The sequence below is a fragment of the Ambystoma mexicanum genome, chromosome 2q, assembly GCF_040938575.1.
Source record: "Ambystoma mexicanum isolate Mex_15411 chromosome 2q, UKY_AmexF1_1, whole genome shotgun sequence".
NCBI lineage: Eukaryota > Metazoa > Chordata > Amphibia > Caudata > Ambystomatidae > Ambystoma > Ambystoma mexicanum.
In genome coordinates this window covers 1,003,546,230-1,003,562,163 of record NC_090924.1, presented here as the reverse complement: position 1 = coordinate 1,003,562,163, position 15,934 = coordinate 1,003,546,230, and positions in this window count along the sequence as shown.

Sequence of the window (15,934 nt, the reverse complement as noted above, 5' to 3'; positions counted from 1 at the left end):
GTATCTAAAAAAGGGTGGGTTTAGTATGTGACTTGTGTTTTCATCGCATAGATGGAACATTTTTGATTTATCATGCAGAGTGTTGGCAGAGTGTTTGGTGCAGATGTGCGGACCAGTCTCTACATTTTTTATTCCAGTGAGCTGGGCAAGCAACTTTTTATTGTTTTAATTGTACAAAACAATTTTTACAAAAGAAGACGAAGTGCAGAAAAAAGGTGACGAGAAGAAGAAGAAGAAGAAAAAGAAGAAGGAGGAGAAAGAGGAGAAGAAGAAACAGACAAAAAAGAGGAGGAAGGCGGGAAAAGGCTAGAAAGAAGTTTTAACAATCCATCCTCCAACTGAGAAAGGTCACAGTTTATGGGTCGCAGTTTATGGGTAGCCGAAGTGTTCATGTTGGTTCTCGTGAGTTCTCTGAGGCCTTCCTAGTTTGCTCATCCAAACCAAGTTGGCCAAAGAAGCCCACCATGGCTATCACCCAACAAGTCTTTTCCCCACTCAATAGACGTGCCCACCAGTCGTCCTTGCTGTAAACGTGGAGGTCCTTGAAGAAGTGGCCTAGCCAGGTGTGTCTTATCTTCTCCAAACCCAAACATTCAAGTAGTAGGTGCCTTCTCGTCTTCACTTGAGTGGAGAGAGGGCAGAATCTGCATTTGTTTGATAAAGCATTCCATCTTATAGCTAGAACTTCATTTGTATTCACCAGATTCAATCTGACCTTTACGAAGGCTTGCCGAGTTCTTTGATCAGGACATTTTACTAAATATGGTACCACCTCATTACATTTTCTGGGGAACCGTGGGAGATCTACAAGCAGTTATCATTGATCTGCTAAATCACCTGTCTCAATCCAGTCCATTGCCAATAGTTTTGCATTTATCTTTGTAGGATTGAATATCAGTTCCTCTTCTGTGCTTAATATTTTATCAAGCAGCAGGCAGTTCCAAGCCCTCCAGGTAAGTAACATCCCGTTTTCTTCTTTCTCCATTTCTTTTTTGATGATTTTCAGAATGGGTTTTGCAGATGGATCTATTACCTTTCTGAATAACATTATGGTGTTTCGTTCCACCAGGACTTTCATTGAGCTTAGGCTTAATTCTCTCCTAATGGCCACCATTGAAGTGGATTTTGGCAGATTTAAGACTTTTCGCCAAAAGCAGCCTTCAAGTTTTATCCATAAGTTTGGCAGAAATGCAGGCATTGCTTCTACGCCATAGATAACTGTCGGGACAACTTTGGCCATGTAGCAGTTCACAATAGGGAGAGCTGAAAAACGACTGAACTTTTGATTAACTATTTTCGACTGACTGATCAGAGATTTGAGTTTTTTGTACAGATGTTCCTGCATCGGGAGTTCAACCCTGCTGTTGTTCAATATAATTCCTAAGTATTTAAAGTTTGTTACATTCTCCAATTGTGTTCCATCTACAATCAGCTTGATTTTTTTTGGCATTTCCTCCTTTTTCAAATGACATTACTTTTGTTTTTGATTTATTTAGTTCTAATTTGTTCTTTTCCCGGTAAGCAAGTAGGTTGTTCAACTGCCTCTGCAACCCCACATTGTGTCTGATCTATTAAAATAATGGCATCAGCATATATAACTCTCGGTATTTTCTCATTTCCTAATGATGGAGGAAAGGATCTGATCGAGGTTTGGGTGTCCATGAAATCCGATGTATATAAAATGTAGAGTGCGGGAGCAAAGCGGCAACCCTGTTTAACCCCTCGGGCAGTGGGAATTTCTCTTGATAGATCTCCCACTCTACTGAGTCTCACCCTTGTTGATGTTTGAGAGTACAATGCTCTTATTGCCCCGTAATTGCATTTTCCAGCTTTTCCCACAGGACTTCCTGATCTACCCAGTCAAAGGCTTGGACCAAGTCAATGAATATTAAGTGCAGCCGTGGTTTCCCTTCTTTTACCTTTGCTTTCAGTGCACTCAATAACAGAATGTTGACCGTTGTGCCCAGACCTCTAACAAAGCCTGTTTGTAGTGGATCAAAATTTCTTGTTTGCTTTATCCAACCTTGTTGATTTTCCAAGGCTATTGAACCGAAGATTTTTCCTATCATATCCAACAATGCGATACTGGCGTGGATCCGCTTTGTCTCCGGTTTTAAAAATTGGCACAATGTGTGCCTTTCTCCATGACGTTGGAATATCTCTGGCCTTAACTGCTTCCTCAAAAATTATGCTAATCAGGGGAGCCCAGGATTCCGAACGCCGCTTCAGTTCGAGATCCGTAATTCCATCTGGGCCAGCGGCCCGCGAGTTGTTCAATTTTCTGATTTTTGTTTCAATTTCCTCTATGGCACATGTTATCAGCCATTTCCCTTATTTTTTGTCATTGATATTAGCGGAGGTGATTTCAGATTTGTACAGTTCCTTGAAGTGAGCTGTCTACCTTTCTTCTCCCACACCGTTTTGCAGCATCCCACTGGATTCCCCCCCCAGTTGCTCGTATCATTGACCAGAATTCTCTGGATTTTTCCCACTCAGTGCACGGAGCATGTCTTCGGAATCCTTTTGATATATTGTGTACCTATGATTTCGTACCCATGCTCTGTAGCTTCGCACTTCCTGCTTCAGCTTCTCCAAGATCATTGGATTGCTTCCCTTTTTACCTTGCCTCTTAAGCTTTCTCAATATTAGTCTTTTTGCCACTAGTGGGGAATTGTACACATGTGCTTTCAGTTTTTGAATCTCTGTTCCTTTTTTCTTATTTAGTTTGAAAACTTATAGCAAAGGCTGATAGTCCACCTCTGTTGCTTGTAGATTTGCACCCCTTTCCAACTGGGTCTGAGAATTTTCTGTTAGCTTTTGAATAGCTTTTTCATTTAGGTGCAGTCGAGGGTTCCCGTTGTGTAACTCCAAATCCAAAGTCATTTTTTCTTGGGGTTTCTGGAAGGATTTCCATGTCGTTAGCAACAAGTTGTGATTGCTATTTAGCGTTCTTATGACTTAGAACTTTGTTGTGGTCTCACTTCTATTAAAACGGGAGACCAGGAGTGTGCACATCAATATGCTTTGATGTCCAAATGACCTAACTGAACTTCCCCCAAACCCCTACACGTTCTACATTCCCTCAATTTATGACACACTAACATTCTAATACTATCTGTGACATACTGACATTACAACAATCCCCCCTTACTTATCATTCAACATATCATTTATCTTACCATTACTATGCAACAATTTTAACATTACAACATATTTACATAAATGACTTGACATGAACTTATATTTGTTCAATAAGCTGGTCTGGCTTGCGAACTACTCGATGAGGGCGACTTCTTACCATTCTACCTCTGGCATCATCATCAAACTCTTCACCACCTTCTCTGGCCCCAGAATGTAACACCTCATTGCTAGTTGCAGAACCCAAACCACTATGATCATTACTACCTTCCACATGTTCAATCATCTCCTCATTACTCCGACAATCTTCTGACTCTACAGAAATATTGTCCCACGTTGAACTATCACCCAGTTCACCATGACCACATTCCATTCTGTCCGGATCATCATTGACAGAGTCCTCTTGAAACATTCTCTTAAAAAACGATGCATTTTGTGTAATCTCATGACTGTCCTCATCAACTGCAGTGATCATAGGTCCCTTTATTTTCTTCATTTTCCAAATCACCGGTTTATATCTTGAGTCTGATTTATCTTGTGCTCTCTGACGAACTAATACATTTTCACCCACCCCAAAGGCATTTTTCTTGGCTCTCCTTTTATGATCAGCCCAATCTTTGATCTTCTTTCTCTTCACTTCATCACGTTGTCTCATCTCTTCATCCTCTTCCAAAGTATAATCATTCAACTGAAGCATGCGTGTTTGAGGCTTATAGCGAATCATCAGCTCAGCCGGTGTATGCCCTGTCATTTCATTCGGAGTTTTCCGATAACTCCTAAGCATTTGCGACACTGCTTGATTCATTGCCATATTGTCCATCACAGCTCGCTGTCTTGTTTTTTTTAAATTAAGCATGAATTTTTCAACCATTCCATTAGCTTGCGGCCACAACAGAGTAATTTTCTGATGTCTAAATCCTAAATATGCTGCAAACCTTTCAAATTGATGCCCTTGAAAAGGAGGTCCATTATCTGTCTTGGCTGTATTGCCGTGTTAAGAATTGTCAAGACCTGTGGCTGCTGCATCTTCTATGTATTGCGGTGTGTGTACGACCTTATGCAGCGTTGTGCCGTGGCCCCTCCTCCTAATCCCAGAAAGCCTTAACTAGCAACTTACACGTGCATTCCGCCCGCACGCATTCCGGAAAGTGCGCTTCTCTAAGTGTGCTGATATGGCTGACTCCATTTGGCTGTGCCGTGCTGTATTGCCATGTTAAGAATTGTCAAGACCTGTGGCTGCTGCATCTTCTATGTATTGCCGTGTGTGTACGACCTTAAGCAGCGGTATGGACTAAGTGAAGAGTCTGCTTTCATGGACTGCTTTATGGACTGTCACTTGGATTTGGGAGCTGATTCTGTTACTTTCATTTTGTTTTTTTAGTTGTGCCGTGGCCCCTCCTCCTAAACCCAGAAAGCCTGAACTAGCAACTTACACGCGCATTCCGCGCGCGTGCATTCCGGAAGTGCGCTTCTGTAAGTGTGCTGATACGGCTGATGGGGCGTGCGGTGAGCAGCTTACTTTATATACAAGGCTTGTTATGTGTACGCTGTTATGTTAAGCAATTTCAGATTGTTATGAAAGTAGCCTCATAAGCTTGGCTGCTTGGGGGTGCGAGTGTGGAGTACGCTTGTAGCTTGTAAGGTCTGATTATCTACGCGGAGCATTTTGTTCTCTAAACCGCATCGGCAATTAGCGCTTTGTACGGTGTTAAGACTAGCTGAATTATCTTCCTTTTTTATTTATTTTTTTCCCCTATTGTCCTTGTGTTACCTGGTTTAGGTATTCTGTGTTCCCTGCTTTTTGATACAGTGTATGAAGCCCCAAAAATACATCTATAAGAGAACTGTACCCTTGACAAGAAGGGAAACTATGTCGGGGGTGCGGGACTACAATGATATTTTGTCTGCTCCACTGGTTTTTACACCAGTGAAGGGAACTATGAAAATGACCTTAGCAATGCCCCTACCCCCATCACCTTCTGGTGATTTGGGGGAGGGAGCCCCAGATATTTTTGTGGGTGATGAGTCCATCATCCTAATTGAATCGGGGCAGAGCAAAACGATGAGAATGATGTGGTTAGTGTGGAGGAAACCTTAAAAACTAATGTGGAGGAGGTCTCTTCTCCTTCGTTGGTAATAGGCACTACTCCCATCGATAGCTCCCTACTTGCTCTCTCCCAATATCCTCCAAGTCAGGACATTGAGTGGGAGGTTTTGTCTGCTCAGAAAGAGGGCCTTCCAGAAGGGCCTAACTGGGGAGACGCCCCATATGGGACACTGAGTGCACAAATATTAGCAGAACTGCAACTTCACACACTTCTCATAGGGGATTTGATAAAGGCTGTTGGTTTGAATAAAATGCACCAACCCTTAACGGAGGTAAAGGAGCTAACCAATAAGGGTACGAAAATAGTCTTCCCCAAGACAATGAGCAACTGGTTCTCCCCGCAAAAGACCCTGGGCCCCCAGTGAAGGGGGAAAAGGTAGGGGTCCCTTTTGGTTTTGATATGCATGATTTTGATAGGAGGGCTGAGGCCCTGGAAGTTTCAGAAGTCCCCTCCTTAAAAATCCAGGGAGGACAAACCAAAAAGGCTAATAATGCCCCTAAGCGGAAGCCTGGTAAAGGGCAAAATAGATTTTTTTTAAAAAACTGGCGGAATCTAATCAGAGAGGATGTAAATGATCTTCATCTGGATTGTAATTTGGATGTGTCAGGAGGGGAGGAGGGCGTGTGCAATCGAGAGTCTGGTAGGGTAGCCTTAGATACAATCTCTGATACTCTGAAAAAAAAGGGAAAGGTAAAACGCAGGGTGTTTTTTCTAAAGTGGTGAATGACCCCTCAGAGGAAGGCAAATCTCTTCAATTCTTTCGCTAAGAAAAAGACTATGGATGAAAACAGGGAGAAAGAGATTGGCCCCCCCTACACAAGTTGAAGCACCCCCAATTAATATTATTGTGGAACCAACAGCTGTGCAATCTGAGGTTAATCAGTATGTTGATGTGAGGACAATTGCTACCTCACCTGGTGTAGTTGAGGTATATGAAAATATGGAGCCTACTAGAATTTCGAATACTTCCATGTTCAACACTGTTACTCTTCCTATTGATTATAGGAAACTATCACCACTGTCCTATTCTAAGATATTTGGAGGTAAGTCCAGTTGTAGTTCAAATGGCCCTGGCAGGACCCATTGTCTAGGAAAGGAACTGGAGACCCTGATTGTAAAACAGGCTCCGATGGAAGTTGAAAGAGACATGAATCCCTCTAATGGATTGGGGAGGTTTGGTTGTTTGGGAGAAGAACGGGAGGTAAGGAGGGACCAATTGGTTAATATGAAGGGGAACAAGTCAGTAACAATTGAGGAGAACGGCCCTGCCGATGCTCCGGACATGGAGCCGACATCAACAGAAAAAATTGTTCGGCAAATCATGAAGCATATTTTAGAAAGGGCCAAAACCGGATTAGCTGGTAATGGAGGTTTTCTGGGTGAACTGCCCTCAATGTCTAAACTGATGGAACCTGGTAGAGTTTCCCCACCTCTAGCGCCAGCAGGTCCTGTAATTAGTGAAGCTGTTGAACAAAGACCTGATGTTGATACGGTTAGAAATAAGGAAAATGTAGATGTGCAATATGATGAGGTGCACTATAATGATGAATCAAGGTTTAACAATGTGTATGAGCAGAGGCTGAATAAACAAAGATCTGATGCTAATCCGGTAAGAAATAAGGAAAATGCAGATGTGCAATATGATGAGGTGCGTTATAATGACGAGTCAAGGTTTAACAATGTGCATGAGCAGAGGCCAAATAAACCACCCCATTTTAATTCTTGGTCTAATGATATTCAGTTAAGACAGCCCCACTATGTGGAGCTTCCAAGCCTCTTAATCTACTACTTGTTTCCACAGGGTGGACCCCCGTCTCTGAATAGAGTGAGAATTCTGTCCCTTTTCAATGAGAATCCGAATCTCAGGCTTATCACAACTGGGGATATTAAATTAATTGATTTCATACACCCGGAAAGATATGACTACGTCCGGATAGTGTTCCACTCTAGACCTATATATGAAGCTGTATTAGCGGAAGTGGAGTCATTTAATCCCTTTGGATATGATGTTATAAGCTACAGCAAAGGTATACAAGAATCTGCAGTGGGTGGCAGCTCCCAGATGTTACAAAATAGAGGCATGGAACAGGCTGAGAGAACTACAATGACTCTTCCCAAATCAAATGATGGTGATTTTAGCGAGTCTGGTCTCCAGAGGCTGGTTTCTTCCCTTTGTGAGTCTATAACGCAGCTATAAGGCCTTAGAACAAATATTTAAGAGTGAGGATAGATTCTCCCTTGTGTCTTGCAACAAGAGGGGTCATTGGTCTCTAGAAAACTCTGTGGAAACTTTCAATGTGCCTTTGATGGCTTTACTGTTCTTTCTGAGCCTGCAATACAAAGAAAATTGGGTAGGCCATCTGGGGGTTTGGCAATTGGACTCCATCTAAAGCTAGGACCAATTGTAATTAAAATTTTCTGATTATCAAATTGGTGTCTTGCAGTTCTGTGTGATTTAAAAAATTGTGTGGGCTTTACTCATTTTTTGATAGTCAATATCTATTGGAATGTTAAAAATTGTTTAAAAGAATCACTTATACTCCTTTGAGAAATGTTCGAAGAAGCTTACATATTGCAATCTGAGGCACTATTGATAGTGGTAGGTGATTTCAATGTTAATATTCTCGCTTGTATGGGTGGTAAATCTTCCACTAGTCCAGAATGTTATCCTGTTAGTGGTGATGCTCAAAATAAGAACAGTCAAGGGCACCTCTGGAGCAGTTTTCTGGAGGTCTGGGGTCTGTCTAATTCAGCTGAACTTTGGAGTGACATGGCAGATAGAGATACCCTGGACCAATGGTAAATTTTCATCCAAAATAGACTATGTTTTTATTTCTGTTTCACTGTGTGCCTTGGTTAGCTCAATGTCCATAAGGGAAACTAAATCCAGTGACCATAACATTCTGGAGGTTGTATTTAAGGGTTTGGGTTGTGAGATGCATCAGGGGGTCTGTGGCAGCATATATGTTGTTAATTTTGATCGCTATGTAAAGACAACCATTAATCTGAATATACTGTCAGTTAAGACTAATGTGAGGAAGTTAAATCATCTTCATACCTTTGATGCTGAAATAAGAACTCTAAAAAACCTCCGACAGAGGGAACTGCAATATCTGCGTAAACAGAATGTAACGGATATTGAAAGAGAGGCTCTGGGGAAAAAAATTAAAAATAAATGGAGAAATCTAATTAAAATCCATAGAGCTAAGATCTACCCAGGAGATGGTGAAGCAATGTTGGCAGCCCTAAGGGATACCTCTGCAAGAACTTTTTAGGCGTTAATAAATAATTGCAATGCCCAACAGGCCAAAATACAAACCTGTGCTGTATCGGAGCAACAGTGGAGGAGCCATTTTGGCATGGTCTATCAGAACTCTAAGAACATAATTTCTATTGAAAGTACAATTTTTGATCATTCATGGAATTTTCACTTTGACATAGATGATGACAAATTTCTGATAGTAAAGGCCTCCCCGTCGAGGGCCGCCGGACCAAATGGGCTGGTGAATATTGTCTTTAAGGGCAATCCTACTGTTTGGGCAAAGGCATTATTCCTGTTGTTCAAGGATATAGTTAGATTGCGAGTAATTCCAAATTCTTGGCATATTGCATATGTTGTCCCTATTCATAAAAAGGGGGATAGGACATTGCCTGCTAACTACAGACCAATTGCACTCTTGGATGTGGATTCTAAGATCTTTTCAGGACTCGTACTGAAGCGCATCCAAGAGTGGGCTGAGACAAATAAGATCTTATTATGCCTTCAATTTGGTTTTAGGAAAGGAGTTGCCACAGATGCAGGGGGACTGCTTATGAATATGTTACAACGGAAAGCCTGGAAAAAAGGCAGTGCGCCAATCTATGTGGCCTCAATAGATCTGACTATGGCCTTCGATATGGTGGACAGAAGCATTTTATGGGGGAAATTACAACATCTAGGGCTTCCCTCGCACTTATTATCTATTTTGTACCACTTACATGAAGGTTTGAAGTTACAGGTACGACTAAGTAATTTGGGAACACTATCACAGACTATCTCTGCAGCAAATGGTTTACGCCAGGGGTGCGTATTCGCACCCACAATATTTAATCTTTATGTATCTGATGCAGGCGAGGCCATCGAAACAGCTGCTTTTGTGCCACCCACAGTTGAGGGGATAAAGATATCTTGGTCTGCTTATGCGGACGACTTTATGTTGTTTGACAATACTCCACGGGGACTCCAAAGACTGCTAACTAAATTTCGAGATTACACCACTGCGAACTCCCTTTTGATAAATGCCAAGAAAACTATGATCTTAAGACTGCATTGTAGCGCTACAAGGGGCAATCCTGTCTGCCTGAACAATGAAAAGCTGTATATACAATCTAATTTGCGGTACCTGGGCTATCCAATTTTTGAAAGCAAAAAAAAACAGAACTATCAGCAATTCCTGGATAAAAAAGTGCAGGTGCAAATCATCGACATAAAAAAATAGATAATAAATATGGGAAGTTTTCCCTTATGTCGACTGTCAGGAACCCACAGCCTGCATCACGCCCACATGGTAAGAATAAAGGTAGGGTGGTTACTAGGATTGTGGGTGGAACGTTTCTGAGTCGCTGCCACCTTTGTCCCCATTGCAGATGTACTTGGTGTAGGGGTACAGGGTGTGCAGGACACAGAAAACCAGGAAGACTACGCTTCCCAGCAGCCCCAGGCCGAAAACTACAGCTCCAGCAGCCCAGGAACGCCCAAGACAACGCCCGACACAACGCGCATGCGCAAAGAAACTACCGCGCATGCGCGATCCCAGAAAGCTCGTCTGTGCTCGACTCTGCTGCCGAGAGGACGCATCTCACGGAGCTCCGGTGAAACTTCTCGCGGGGCCGCCCTCGCCACTGGACACACCTTCAGGCCCCGCAATGTCAAAGATAAGTACATTGCCTGTTTTTTAGTTAACCAGAGGGAAGTGTGCACTGGAAAGAGACTCCGCTTACCAGTGACTTTCGAAAAAACGTACACACTGCGGGGGAGATACGCGAAGGCTCGCGAACTAACTAGCCCACTAACTTTGCATGTGACATGCATTCGCCAGTTGCGGGTGCAAAGGTAGCAGTATGCTCACCTGTTGCGGGCCATTCTATGCAGTATTCGCAGTAGTGAGCATTTGTGAAAGGCCACAAGGCGTGAAAGGGCAAAGCTAATTTTCTCCCTTTTTGTCAGGAGTGAGCCGCTATCGACAACGACCAGACCGTTTCGCAACGCACAGTCTGCGGAGCCGGCGGGTGGAAGAAGCGCGCTGGAGGACTCAGAACACTAGAGCTAAGTGCATTATGTGACCAAAGCATTGTATCTGAACATATGTTGACTTGTGGTGTATTTAACAAGGGGCAGACGTGATTTGTAGATAGAAACTAGCCCGATAGAATATTGTGTTTACAGAAAAAGCCAAGACTGGGCAAACTTGTGAATGTGGAGAACAAGTGATGGGTTCCAGTCTGAGGGTAAAGCATGCATGTGGTAAGAATACATGACTGAATGAATGCCCAAGGAGTTACAAAGGCAACTACCAAGGAGAAGGTAGTCCAGACTCAGAAGGTCAGAGTCTGGGAACATCTTGACCCTAAAACCCTCTCCCTATCCATAACATCTCCCTAACCCTCAATCCGGTTATCCTACCATCCCGAAACCTATCCAATCCGTGGACCCTAACCCTCTTTCCCCGTGGGGGTTGCGGTGACCTGTGTTTTAACCAATCCAGGCGCCAAGACCGTCAAGGGGAGGTAGGAGTTCTTGCTACTTCCGCGTTGGGACGGACTTCGCCTTGACAGTAGCACGGACCCACGTATTTTTTTACACGCCCAAGTTGCACGAACTCCGGCACCATGGAAGACATAGCTCGCGTCCTACATGAACTAAAAGATGCTTTAGAAGCGACAGGGCAGGATTATGCTACACTAGCTCACCGTGTGCAGGAAATCACGGCACAAGGTAGACCCCTGCCAGATGGGCCTCCCCCTATTCCAGTACAGGTTCAAGTGACCACGGAGCCGCCCATGCCCTTAGCCACCCCAGAAAGGTACGGGGGAGACCCACAAAAATTCTCCATATTTATGACCCAATGCCAGTTGCATTTCTTGACTAAAACAACAATCTTTCGTTCGGCCCAGTCCCGCACAGCCTTCGTGATTTCCTACCTCACGGGGCATGCTGCGGCATGGGCTACCCCCCTAGTACAGAAAGACAATGCGTTACTGTATGATTGGGGGGAATTTCAGGAGGAATTCGGTAAAATGTTTAATAGGAAGGTGGCCTCCTTGATCCGGGACCGAGAGTTACTCACCTTACGGCAGGGAAGTAGGGAACTCATTTGGTATGTGACAACATTCAATAGATTAGTGGTTGAAGCAGAGTGGCCCCATGAAAAAAGACTGGCCCTTTTCTATCAAGGCCTTAGGGAAGAGTTGAAAGACCTAATAGTGCAGGTTGACCCGCAACCAACCACCTGCAGGGGAATGATAGAGTTAGCCCTACGTTTAGATCACAGGCAAGGAGAAAGGAAGCAAGACAAACGTAAATGAGAGACCAAACAGTATTCGACAAGAGCGGATTATCCAAGAGCTGCACCTGGTTCAAAAGCAACAGAGAAGACTTTGGAAGTTGAACCCATGCAAATTGGAACGATCCGCGGACCACTCTCCAAAGAAGAAAAAGAGAAACGCAGAAGAGAAAAGCTGTGTATGTACTGTGGCAAGTCAGGACACTTTGTGAAGGAATGTGGGGCTAAACCAAAGAACACCATTTCGTCGGGAAACGCCAATGCTCGCCAGTAAGGGGGGGGATCTGCCGAGCCAAAATCATCACAGTGCCCCCAAGCATTTATTGGGTAACGTGACACAGGTACACAAAGCCCATGTTACCGTTACTGGAATTCTTCAGACACGAGTTTAGATGGATTCTATGTATTGTAAATTAACTGATGGCTATATAAGGAATTGTGTTTTTATTTCTGATGTAATGAATTGAATTGTTTCTTTTATCTATTTTGTAAAGGTTATGTTAACCAAAAACAAATAAATAAATAAATGATCTGTCTTGACCGTCTTGGGAATTCCCCATTCACTGAAAACTTCATCTAATACTCCAACCACATGATGGAAAGCAGTTGATATGACATATTTCACCAGCGGAAACCGTGAATATTCATCTATTATTACTAGTAGGTATCCCCCTTCTTCCAGAGGACCATAGAAGTCCATGGATACTCTATTCCACGGTGCATCAGGCACCGGCACAATTTGAAGGGGACACGCATTACTATCATATGTAGATACTTGACATGCAAAGCATTTTTTTTAACGCCTGATTACAAGGTCCCTTTGCGGGATCCCTTTGCGGGATGGTGATTTTAACGCCTGCTTTTTGCAGGCGTTAAAAACCATGGCGCAAAGGGACTTTGGTGCTAAGTACGGTGCCGCAATTTGCGGCACCGTACGTAGCGCCTTCCCCATTCCCATTATGCCCTATGGGGCAAAAATGGGAATGGGGAAGGGCCATGGCGGAAGGGGGAATTACCACTCCGCCAACCTCGGAATGGGGTGGTAATTCCCCATTCCGCCATGGCGGAGTCGGAGAGTTACCGGCATGAACCATGGTGCTATTAGCACCATGGTCTATCCGCCAGGGTCGTAATGAGGCCCATTGTATCTATTCATGGGAACCATACATGATTCCTCAACATTATTTTTGTGTTTGTTATACCTCTGTGGCCTTCATGTGCCAACATCACCAATGTCTTCCTTAAACTTTTAGGTGCCACCAGCCTATTTCCCGTCAAGAGCATCAATCTCTTGTCCTGTTGACATTTTCTTCCATTGACCAGTCATTGTTAAATGTATTGCTTCTTGAATTGTCGGATCACCTTTGCTCTTTTCAGCAAACAACGCCCTTGATATCGTTGGTGGTAAGGCAGTAGCAGATAAATACGACACATAATTTCTGCCTCAATTTGCATTTTATCTTCATTCTCTGTTCTTGGATGTCGAGATAAATAATCAGCTGGATTAGCCTCTTTACCTGGTTTGTGTACAATAATGTAATCAGATTCTTGTAGGCGTATTCCCCATCTTTCTATTCGCGGAGGCATTCTTACTCTTGAATTTCCAAAAAGGGATATCAACGCCTGATGATCCGTAACAAACACAAATGGGCCCTCATTACAACTCAGGCGTTAAGGGTTTAACGGCGCCGTCGGCGCCGTTAACCCTTAACGCCTGATTACAAGTGTCCCTTTGCGGGTTGGTGTTTAACGCCTGCTTTAAGCAGGCGTTAAAAATCCATCCCGCAAAGGGACTTTGGAGCTAATTACGGCACCGTAATTTACGGTGCCGTAATTAGCGCCTTCCCCATTCCCATTATGCCCTATGGGGGCAAAAATGGGAATGGGGAAGGGCAAATGGTGAATGGGGAATTACCACCCCACTCACCTTGGAATGGGGCGGTAATTCCGCCATCCACCAGGGCGGAATCGTAACCTTAGCGGCATGGACCATGGTGCTAGTAGCACCATGGTCCTCCACCAAGGTTGTAATGAGGGCCATGGTCTTCCAACTATGAAATGATTGAATTTCTCACAAGCCCACACAGCAGCCAAACTTTCCTTCACTGCTTGTGAATATCCCTGCTCAATCTTGTTCAAATCTCGACTAGCATACATTATGAAATGCCTTTCCGGATTCCTTGGCTCAACTGGTGCAAGAATCGTTCCTAGTCCTACAGAACTGGCATCCACAGTGACTTATGTTTCCCATTCTGGATTATAATAAGCCAATTGCCTGCCATTAATGAGTTCTTTCTTTATCAACTCAAAGCTAGTCATGCACTTCTCATCCCATGTGAACATTGTTTCCTTTTTTAATAACTGTCGGAAAGGGTCCGTTAATATTGCAAAGTTAGGTACATAATGGGCACAATAACCTGTCATTCCCAAAAATGACCTCACTTCAGTTACATTTCTCAGCGGTTTAAGATCAAGAATTGTGTTCACTTTGCTGGAATCCGCTCTTATTCCCTTTTCGGAAAATATATGTCCAAAAAACCATAGACCCTTTTTATTCACTTCACATTTGGATTCATTTAGAGTCAGTCCACTATTTTGTAGCGCCTGACATACTTCCTCCAATGCCTCATCATGTTCTTTTTGAGTGATACTATATTCCAATATATCATCACTGTAATTAAATGTGTTTTTTACAGGAGAAATTACTTTCCTGATTGCCTCTTGGAATACCTCTGCTGCTGATGATATTCCAAAACTCAGCCTCTTATATCTGTATAAAGCCTTCATGAGTTGCAAACGTAGTAATGTGTCTTGATTCAGGATCAATTTCTAGTTGATGATATCCCTGATTCAAATCAAGCTTTGTGAACCTTGTTGCTCGATTTAACCTGATGATCATATCCTCGATGCTAGGTCCCGGATGTCTCTCCCTTTGTATTGCCACATTAGGAATTCTCATGTGTACACATAAGCGAATACACCCATACATTTTTGGGACCACCACTAGTGGCGACACCCATGGCGTTGGACCACTTTCTACCTTTTCAATTATATCATTGTCAATCAACTGTCCCAGTTCCTTAGACACTTTTTCCTGGAGATGAAACCCTATCTTTCTCGGATGCTGCGGTGTTGGTCAAATCTGTGGATCAATGTGTAGATGTATTGCATCTCCTTTTGGTTTTCCCACTCATTTGAATAGATAAGGAAATTTCTCTTTGATCACTTCAATGCTTACATCCCTTTTTATTATATTCCGTACATCTTGTCTTTGATGTGGAACTCCTTTTATCATCTCATTTTTGTTGTAGTTCACATTAATGATTTCCAGATCAGTTGCAGTCTTTGCAGCTAGTGAGACATCTTCCTTCCACTGGGCTATCAATGACACATATCTCAGAGGGCATGTGAGTGTTCTTATGTATTAAATCACATATGAATTTCCCTTTTACAGTTAATGGACGGATAGCTCCCCATTGAAATATATTAGCTCTTGATGATCTCAATGGGTATAAATGTGCTATTTCTTCCTACACGTTGTTACTCATCACATTCACTGTGGCTCCAGTGTCTACTAAGAAGGGTATGTTCTGATTTCCCAGTCTTATGGTTACCTGTATGGCTCTATTATCAATCTGTTTGCTTCGTCATCATTCCAATGCGAGAATTCACAATACATGGCTTTCCGTTGCAGGCTTAATGCATATTGCACAATGGTCTCATTTGGACTTTGAATGTACTGATTAAAGATATAACGCTCATAGTCTCGGTTCGGTGGGACAAGGATTCTTGCATTTATCGCTGTTATTAATAGTTGGTATGTCATGTCGATTTTTCCTCCGGGGTATTAATAACGTTTTTCATTTCTCTTCCCACTAGGTTTGTAAAAATATCTAATTTATTAATAGCATTTTGGTTTTCCACTGCTCTTAAAAACTCCTCAAAGTCATCTAGCCACTCCTGCCATCTCTGTCCTTGGTTATCTTGAGGCTCTGGGTCAAAAGGAGCAGGTTTTCTCAAAAAATGTGTTGGATCAGTTGATATGACTGATACTCCTGATGTCGCTTGTGATGAGACATTTATGTCTCCACTTGCATTGCCGTTGTCAGAAGACATGTTCCTTTTCTTTATAATCACCTTCCTTTC